The sequence below is a fragment of the Pteropus alecto genome, unplaced genomic scaffold, assembly GCF_000325575.1.
Source record: "Pteropus alecto unplaced genomic scaffold, ASM32557v1 scaffold79, whole genome shotgun sequence".
In the NCBI taxonomy this organism is placed as follows: Eukaryota; Metazoa; Chordata; class Mammalia; order Chiroptera; family Pteropodidae; genus Pteropus; species Pteropus alecto.
The window spans coordinates 306,342-314,866 of record NW_006494612.1 but is presented as its reverse complement, the minus strand read 5'-3'; the positions used below and the strand labels follow the sequence as shown (position 1 = coordinate 314,866).

The following is an 8,525-nucleotide window of genomic DNA, read 5'->3' as shown; positions in this document are numbered from 1 at the left end:
AGGAGACTCAATTATATTTGATTTTGAGGTATTTATGAACAGAAAATCAATTCACATCTATTTTTAGTATATTAATTTAAAATATTCACTCAATTAAGCCTTTGGGGAAAAAATAGCAGTTCTCAGGAAAACAGTTTTAACATCCTGAGCTGAAAGTGAACCACAGATAGCTAATCTTTAAATCAAGTATGCTAATACCTATTTTCATCTATTTTATCTGTTATAACATATACATTGTTATTATGATCCAGACTTCAAATTCATATTTTAGGGGAAAAAAAAATAACACTACTTTTCTTTCTTAAGGAGTAGTTTATCTCCCACTAGAAGTTTGTTGTTCCAAATAATTCCTGTCAAACATTGAAAATATATACCGCTACATACTACCACCAGCTTTAAATTAGAATTGTTCCAATTGTAAAAATGCAAAATCACATAGCTCTAGCCTAGAAAACTTTCTCCAGGCTTCTCTATTTGCTAGATGATGAAAGAAAACACCTAATGTTTATTGAGCAGGATTTATGAAGCTGTCAGCGAACTGACACATGGCTATAAAATGTATTGTGGCTAGAGTCTAGATAATCTACAGCTGAATGAATTACACTAATTCTGGTGCTTGCATATTCATGCTATGGAAATAGTTCTTGTAACAGATTTCTTCATTGTCTGCAGGTGCCACAGCTTGGTTAGAAGTAGAGTTAATTGCACTCTAGGACATGTGGGAATTCACACATCCATAGAGTTGGCTTGTTTTCTGGAAGAGTATTCATGATTTGTATAAGGAAGCCAAAACACCCATAATTAAATTATCACAACTGCAAACACTTAATTTTTGAAAAGACATTCAAAATAGAGGGATTTTTCACTATTATGTTAATAACAAAATTTTATCTTCATCTATGTTCCAATTAACATGTACACTTACACTTGATAAAATAAAAACATTGGTTATGTCACTGTGGTTAAAGCTGCTACATCTCCTAGCTAATTTAAATGTGTACCTAGTTCTGTAAGCTTAATTAGAAGGGATGTTTTCCCTTACGGGACATATTAAAAGCAAAGTGTTTTATTTACTTCAACAGAAGATACATTAGGGACTCAGTGAAAAGAGAAGAAATTAATCATAAAAAATGCACACTATTTTCTTATTGTGACTTATTATTTTCTTATTGCATGGTTCAGCTTTAAAGATGTGTCAATTCTCTGGATTTTCAGATTGGTTAATGATTAGGAAATTACCATTGTTTTTATTTTATTTTTAGATTTAATTTTATTCAGAATGATTCCATAGGTTACTAGCTCTATTTTCATCCAAGCCCCTTTTATTTCTTTGTTACAGCTCTTTCTTGCCTTATAGAGCTTATTCTTTGAAAGATTTTGACTTTTACTCTTCTATTCAGTAACAGCAAATACTTTGATGATTCTGTTGGTAAATCAACATATTAGATATCAGAAAACAAACACAAATTAAGATTTGTTACATTAATAGAATAAATGTAATGAGAGGTATAAAAATTATGTATAGGCATTTATAGGCAAATTGAAAATAGTATCTAAGACATCTTGGGGAATTTAACTATATTTTGAGGAAAAGGTGACACTAGAGCTAAATTTTAAAGGGGAAAAGGGCATTTATTAACTCCTGTGTAAATGAAGAACATGCCATATTTATTAGAGTGGTAGGAAGCATTTTAAAAATGATGGAGATATAAGATTGTAAGTTATGAAAAAGTATCAGTTGTTAATATGATGCTGAAAAAGGATGTATCTAGGGTTAAAGCAGGGAATAACATGAGATAAGGACCAGAATAAATATTAGGCCATAAATCTCATGCTAATGTATTTAAAAAGAATGTAAACAGTGACATTAAAGAATTTCTAAAAAGAGAAATTTGCAAATCCCTTAAATCTACAACTCTCTCTGACAACTGTGTAAAGAATGAATAACGTAAAGAAGAGGCAGGTGGCATCAGAGGTAGATGGAGTCAGCTATATGAACTAGAAGAAACAAAAGATTTATCATTTTAAATGTTTGGACTGCAGTACTCAAATGAAAATTTAGGAAGTTACTATTTTTAATTCCTGGTGACAATGCATTTATTGATTGTGGTACAATATATGAATTAATATAACTGACATAGTTACAAATTTAACATATTAATATCATATAATTAATAGCCCTAATAACAGTTCCCTTTTTTCTAAACATATTTGTGTGAGAAGTAGATATCCAGAGTGCCTAATTTTTTATTTAACCTCCTGCATTATAAAAGGAAAGTTTTGCTATGTTTTCGAAAGAATATAAATGTGTAAATTATGTGAAGAAAGAAATATCACTTGTAAAAACATTTGACTATAAATTAGAACTTTCTAGTCTAATCATAGCAGTCAGTTTTCCTGCTATAGCCATAAATTTCAGTTTTGTTTGAAATTTCAATTTTGATGAAGATTTTTTTTCAGATGAAGTAACACAAATACATTGTAGAACACTTGGAAAATAAATATGATTTATAACAGTTAAATGCATCTTAACTGATGTCTTTTATTAACATTTATTAATTAATTATTTTCAATAATCTGATAAATTTTACTAGCATCTTCATCATTTTCTACCTAGTTTCTTTCAAAAGTTAATTCATTCCAGCAGAGTTTTAAAGTCTGTGCAAATACATGTGTGCAAATGTGTAATATGGGTTTAATGTTAGTTTCTTAATGAAGAATTTTTCTATTAAGTGGTGAAAGTAGTGTGAATTCACAAGATCTCCAATATTTTCCTTCAGTTTGCCAACTTAAATGGTCAAATGTATATCCCCCATGCCTTGGGAGATTCAATCATAACTTTTTCTTTAAAATATTCTTCTTGGAGTCTGGGAAACCACATATTTCTGAATTTTCTTCTTTTGCAGTGGCTTCTAATGGCATGTCTTGACAGGAAATCCAACAGCTTCATGTGAAAGAGATCACAGAAATATAGAAATGTGTAACTGTACAACCCTTTGTAACTCCCTTCTTGTTATGACTTTTGTCCTTAGATGCTGATGTGACTCTGTTTCTTGCCTAACCCCATAAAATCCAGAGCTTCTGGTTCCTTGGCTCTTCCAACCTGAGAAGTTTCTCATTCTCCACAGACTGTGCCCTTTCTGAATATACATGCATGATAATGAGGAATTGGAGCATCACTAGTGAGATCCTGCAACCACTGACTTACATTATTGTTTTCTATTTCCTCTACGCTAAATGTTTCCTGGTTTAAGAGTAAACCAAAGTGAAAGAATTAGGAAATCAAATCTGACTCATCATTCTCCCCATACTCTACTCTAGATTGTCTCCTTTTGTTCTGGTGTAGTTTATAATACCTTGTCAGGATACTCTGTTAGACCTTTTTCATGTTCTCCACCTTTCAATATTGAAATTACAACAAAGCATCTAAATAATTTCTGAACAATGTCATCCAACCCAATAACTTTTAAGTCTAACCCCAAACTTGACCTTAAAATCTAGCATCTAATGCCTTCTTGACATTTCCACTTGGATACTTATGAGATGACTCAAGCTTAGTATTTGTAAAACTTAACTTTGATTCCTTTCTCACTTCAATGCTGCTCCTCTCTCAATGTTCCCAACTCAGTAAGCAACAATATAGTTTACCCAGTTTTTCAGGGCAGGTTCCTTATGCTTATCTCATATTTATTTTTTTTTCTTGCACCCTAAAACTAAACATCTGCAAATCATTCCAACCAAATAACAAACATATCTCAAATCTAAATGTTGTCACCAGCATCTCAACCACTCTTGCATAAGCTACCATCATATGTATTCTGGTCTACTCTAACGTTTTCCTAAGTTATCCATCCTTTCCACTTTTAGACCCCTACAGTAAATACTGCGTATAGCAGCCAAAACAACTCTTAAAAAAGTGTACATCTCATTACGTTTCCTTGTACAAAATCCTCTACTTTGATTACATTTAAAATATAATCAAATTATCTTGACATATGCAGGCTGCACATAATCTGATCGCTGATGAATTTCTAACACACTGCTTTCTAATCACACTGAACTCTTTGCTGATCTTATAATTCATACCAAATATTGTTCCACCACAGGACTTTTGCACTTACTATTTCATTTTCCTAGAAAATGCTTTTTTCATATATCTAGATATATAACTTATTCTAGCCAACATTTCTTTATTCCAAAGACATGTCTTTAGTTAAACATTTCTTAATTATGCTGTCTAAAATGACACATTCCCATCACTATCTATCTCTGTATTTTGCTTTATTTTTCTCCATAGTGCAATTAACTAACTAAAATTATATACTAATCTTTTCACCATCTGTTACTGCTGACACAAACTAAGACTGCACATAGTAGATATTGTCAACCAAAGGCTGTCACTACCAATTCAACACTAACAAGGATCCCCAATTTGGGATGCCATAAAGGGGCGGGGGGACTTTATTCAGTGAAAATAGCTCAATTGTGAAACAATTTGGCTGAGGAACAGCTCAGCTGTGAGACATCTCATTTGTAAAACAGCATGGGTGTGGAAAAGCTTGGCCAGTCAGCCTGGACAAGGAGGCCCAGGCGAGGAGGCTCTGGTGTTACAGCTCCAGTGTTATAGTGTGGGGGTCACAGTTCAGCTCCAGTAAGACAGCTCTATTCCAGTGAGACAGCTCCACTTCACTCTTGTGTTATAGCCCCAACTATAGTTCTAGTGTTACAGCTCTGGCTGGGGAAACACAGTATTTGATGGAAACTGAAAGTGAGCTCCACTGAGACAGAGGGGAGGTTGACTTATATGGAGAGAAGTTCCTCACCATACTCCAAGTGGTCCATTTCTACGCAAATGAAGACTTCAAATCCTCAGAGTGTGATTGGTGCAAATAGCATCATCCTGATTGGCCAGAATAGAGCCAATCTGATTGGTCGGTGAAGATATAAATGAGGCTATAGCTGCACAGTTCCAACTGAATAGGGAATGTATCAGTCCTATTGACAGAATTTCAAGCCTAGGAGCTCTCTTATTCTGGTCAACTCAGACTTCAGGAGTACAGTGCATGAGGCTTGGCAACCCAGTCTGTGGCTTTTCACTGAAATGCAGTGTGCATGAGAGGCCTCTGTAAACAATAGTTGCTAGACTCTGGCTATGAAATTGGGCCTGATCAACCACAAGAAGTTTTTCTTGGCAGATATATTCTTCTTGGGGTCAACGATATCCAATAAAAATTAATTAATGAATAAAGATACTATTTTTATAATAATAAATTATAGGATTATTAAAGAATAGTGTTTCTCCAGTATTTGCAATAACCTGCTGTTTTTTCTAACCTCTGTAATGTGTCATAACAAATCACATTTATTATATGGTAGCATCAAAGGTAATAAATAGAAATAGAAAACTATATCATTAATATCTCTATTTCTAAAAAATCAATTTTACAACTTGGTTAAAAATCAGCAAAAGACCTGAAGAGACACCTCACCAAAGAAGATATGCAGATGGGAAAGAAGCATTTGAAAAGGTGTTCAGCATCATATGTCATTAGAAAAATGCAAATTAAAATGAGATACTATTATGTACCTAGTAGAACAAAAATCCATAACACTGACAACACCAAATATTGGTGAGGTTGTTGAGCAACAGGAATTCCCATTAAGTGCTGCTGAGAAGGCAGAATGGTATAGCCACTCTGGAAAACAGTTTGGCAGTTTCTTACAAAAGTAAACATACTCTTACCATGTGATCCAGTAATCACTCTCCTTGGCGTTTACTCAAATGAGTTGAAATTTATGTTTATTTAAAAATAAAAACAAAAAAACCCTACATATGGACATTCATAGAAGCTTTACTCATAATTTCCAAAACATGGAAGCAACATTGTCCTTTAGTAGGTGAATGAATAAATAAACACGAAGGAATATTATTCGGTGCTAATAATGCTGAACAAATTTACATTTTAAACAAAATATTTAAGCAATATTTACTTAAATCTTCACCTTCTGTGTCATAATAATAAATTAATTACTGGAACTATTTTTTCCACATGTAGTGAGGTCTTAGTTTAATCTCTTGAAATTCAGAAGGCTCAATATCAGAAACTTTTAGACTTTTTTTGAAAGTAAATTTCATGCAGACACACATGGATGCAAGAATGTGAGAGAAATGTGATCCCCATACTGTGAGGGAATGAATGCAGAAAGGGAAGTCTAAAGAAATAGCTCTATGTTTTATCCAGAAAAGCTGTCGGGAACATATGGCAAGTAAAGTAAAAACAATGGTGCGTTGTGGTCCAGATGACAATGTATAATACATATGTGAGAGATTTTCTTCCAGTTTTGTTTTAGAACATAGCATGGATGAGTCGAAGTAAGGACTAAATGGAAATGAGCGGTATTTAGCACATCCAAGATTTTGCATCTGTGAACTGTCAGACAAATCTCCCTTAGTAGGCAACAGCTCTCTAAGAGTACCAGATAAGCAGTAACCAAGCACTGAAGAGACCATGGAGATTAAGAGAAAACTGCATAGTCTCAATAGAAATTTATACTGGGAATATGCCCAGGCCATATAGCAGAGAAAGATGGGAGTAGACTTATTTGTAAACACAGGTATGACTCCTAAGAGAGTGTCATAAATATTGTTCAAAATCATTAAAGGAAAATGGAAATCCTGAGTGTGCATGTGGAAGAAATGAGCTAAAATAATTTGTGTTTTATTATTCAAAATAGTGATGTGTACAAACATACTCATGAAACTAAAGAATTCTAAGTTACTCAAGTATTCGCCCATACATTTATTGCACTGCAAGGATTTAAAAATTAAATCAAGATAATTTCCTATAGAAAAACTTTCCAAGAGGAGGAAAATTTTCTCCATTTAAACAGATAACAAGTACATGTGTAGATATGGCTTTTGTTTGCTTATTCATCTAGATTTGGAAATGTAACATTTATAGAACTCTGCTTCCTCAGTGTTATGTGTGCACATCAATCATTAAGAGTGAAAGATTCAGAAGGGATGCAGAATTTTTAAGGATAAAAAAAAAATGTGTAATTACTATTTCAGGAAGAGATTTCTTATAATGAATTTTGAGAGGTACTAATTCATTCTACGGTACGGGTTTTCTCAGTAGAAGTCAGCAAATATGTAAGGAACAAATAGGAAAAGAAGAAAGATAAGGAGAAGAGAAGGAAGAGGAGGAGGAAGAACAGGAAGAAGAAAAAATGGAGGAGGAGCCACCAACACTGTGCTCAGCATTTTGCCTGATTGTTCTTTTTAATCCTTACAATCTTATCAAGTAGATGCTTTTGTCATTTCCAATAAAGGAGAAAGGGGAATAGAACAGTCAAATAAATTGGCAAGGTTTTCAGTTAATAAGTGCCCAAGCCTGATTTGAACTGTGGACTGTCTAACAACAGAGCGAGAATTATAACCACTAGGCGTTATCACATTTTATAGAATCAATAATGTGAATTGTACACTTGGAGAAAAACAGTTTTCTTGGGCTTATGGTGGTCAGTTTAAGTAGTAATGTATAATATAGTTGAAACTATAGACAAGAAACAAGTTTATATGGGTTATATAAAGTCAAGCTAATGAGTTCTGGGTTTTAATTGAAACTCTATTTAAAATTGCTAAAGTCTTCAGCATTGAGATAGGGTAACTTGTAGTAACAGGAGCTTCAGAAAATTTAGTCAATCTACGACCATACCACCCTGAACACACCCGATCTCATCTGATCTCGGAAGCTAAGCAGGGTCGGGCCTGGTTAGTACTCAGATGGGAGACCGGGTGCTGTAGGTGTAGAAAAAGAAAAGAAAAGAAAAGAAAATTTAGTCAGAAAAAAAAAAGAGAGTGGAGAGACCAATTAAGATGGTTTTGTGTTACTGTAGGGATTTATCTATAATGTCTGTCTGAAAAGAAATAAACAAATGTTAAGCACACTATGATATTCAAATGGTCAAAAGGAATGAGATAAGAATTTTCCCCTAACTTTAAAATTAAAATTGTATTCGCTTTACTTGGCTGCTAAATTCATCATCTTCACCATCTTCCCCCATGTTGATCTACCTAGTCTCTAGTTATCCAGACTCAAGATGGGCAGACTTAAGAATATAAAGGTAAATGCAATTAATTAAAGATAATATAAATATATTACACGTTCTAAGTAAATCCAAAAATTCAAGTACCTAATTTAAAGCACCAAAAGAGTACTGATTTACATTTATTTATTTCCTTATTACAGTTAAAATTACAGAAGTATATGTATATGTGTGTATATATACATATAGACTTTGGAATATATATGATAATGCCTGACAGAAAGCATACAGACAATTCATTTTAATAATATTTACCTCATGTTAGTTTTAAAATAATAAAATTCATTTTCAAAATAAAAGCACTGCATCATTCTGAGAGGTTTGTATTTCAAACATCACATGTGAAAATGAAGATCTCCAGACATTTAGTCCCTCATATTTATTGAGCGAATTTTCTGGCAGCACAGCTATTCTAG

General features: G+C 33.2%; 1 pseudogene; it reads left to right on the top strand.

Annotated features, from left to right (window-relative positions):
* Window positions 1–7,704: 7,704 nt before the first annotated feature.
* On the top strand, window positions 7,705–7,810 carry LOC112474328 (annotated as a pseudogene).
* The last annotated feature ends 715 nt before the right edge of the window (window positions 7,811–8,525 follow it).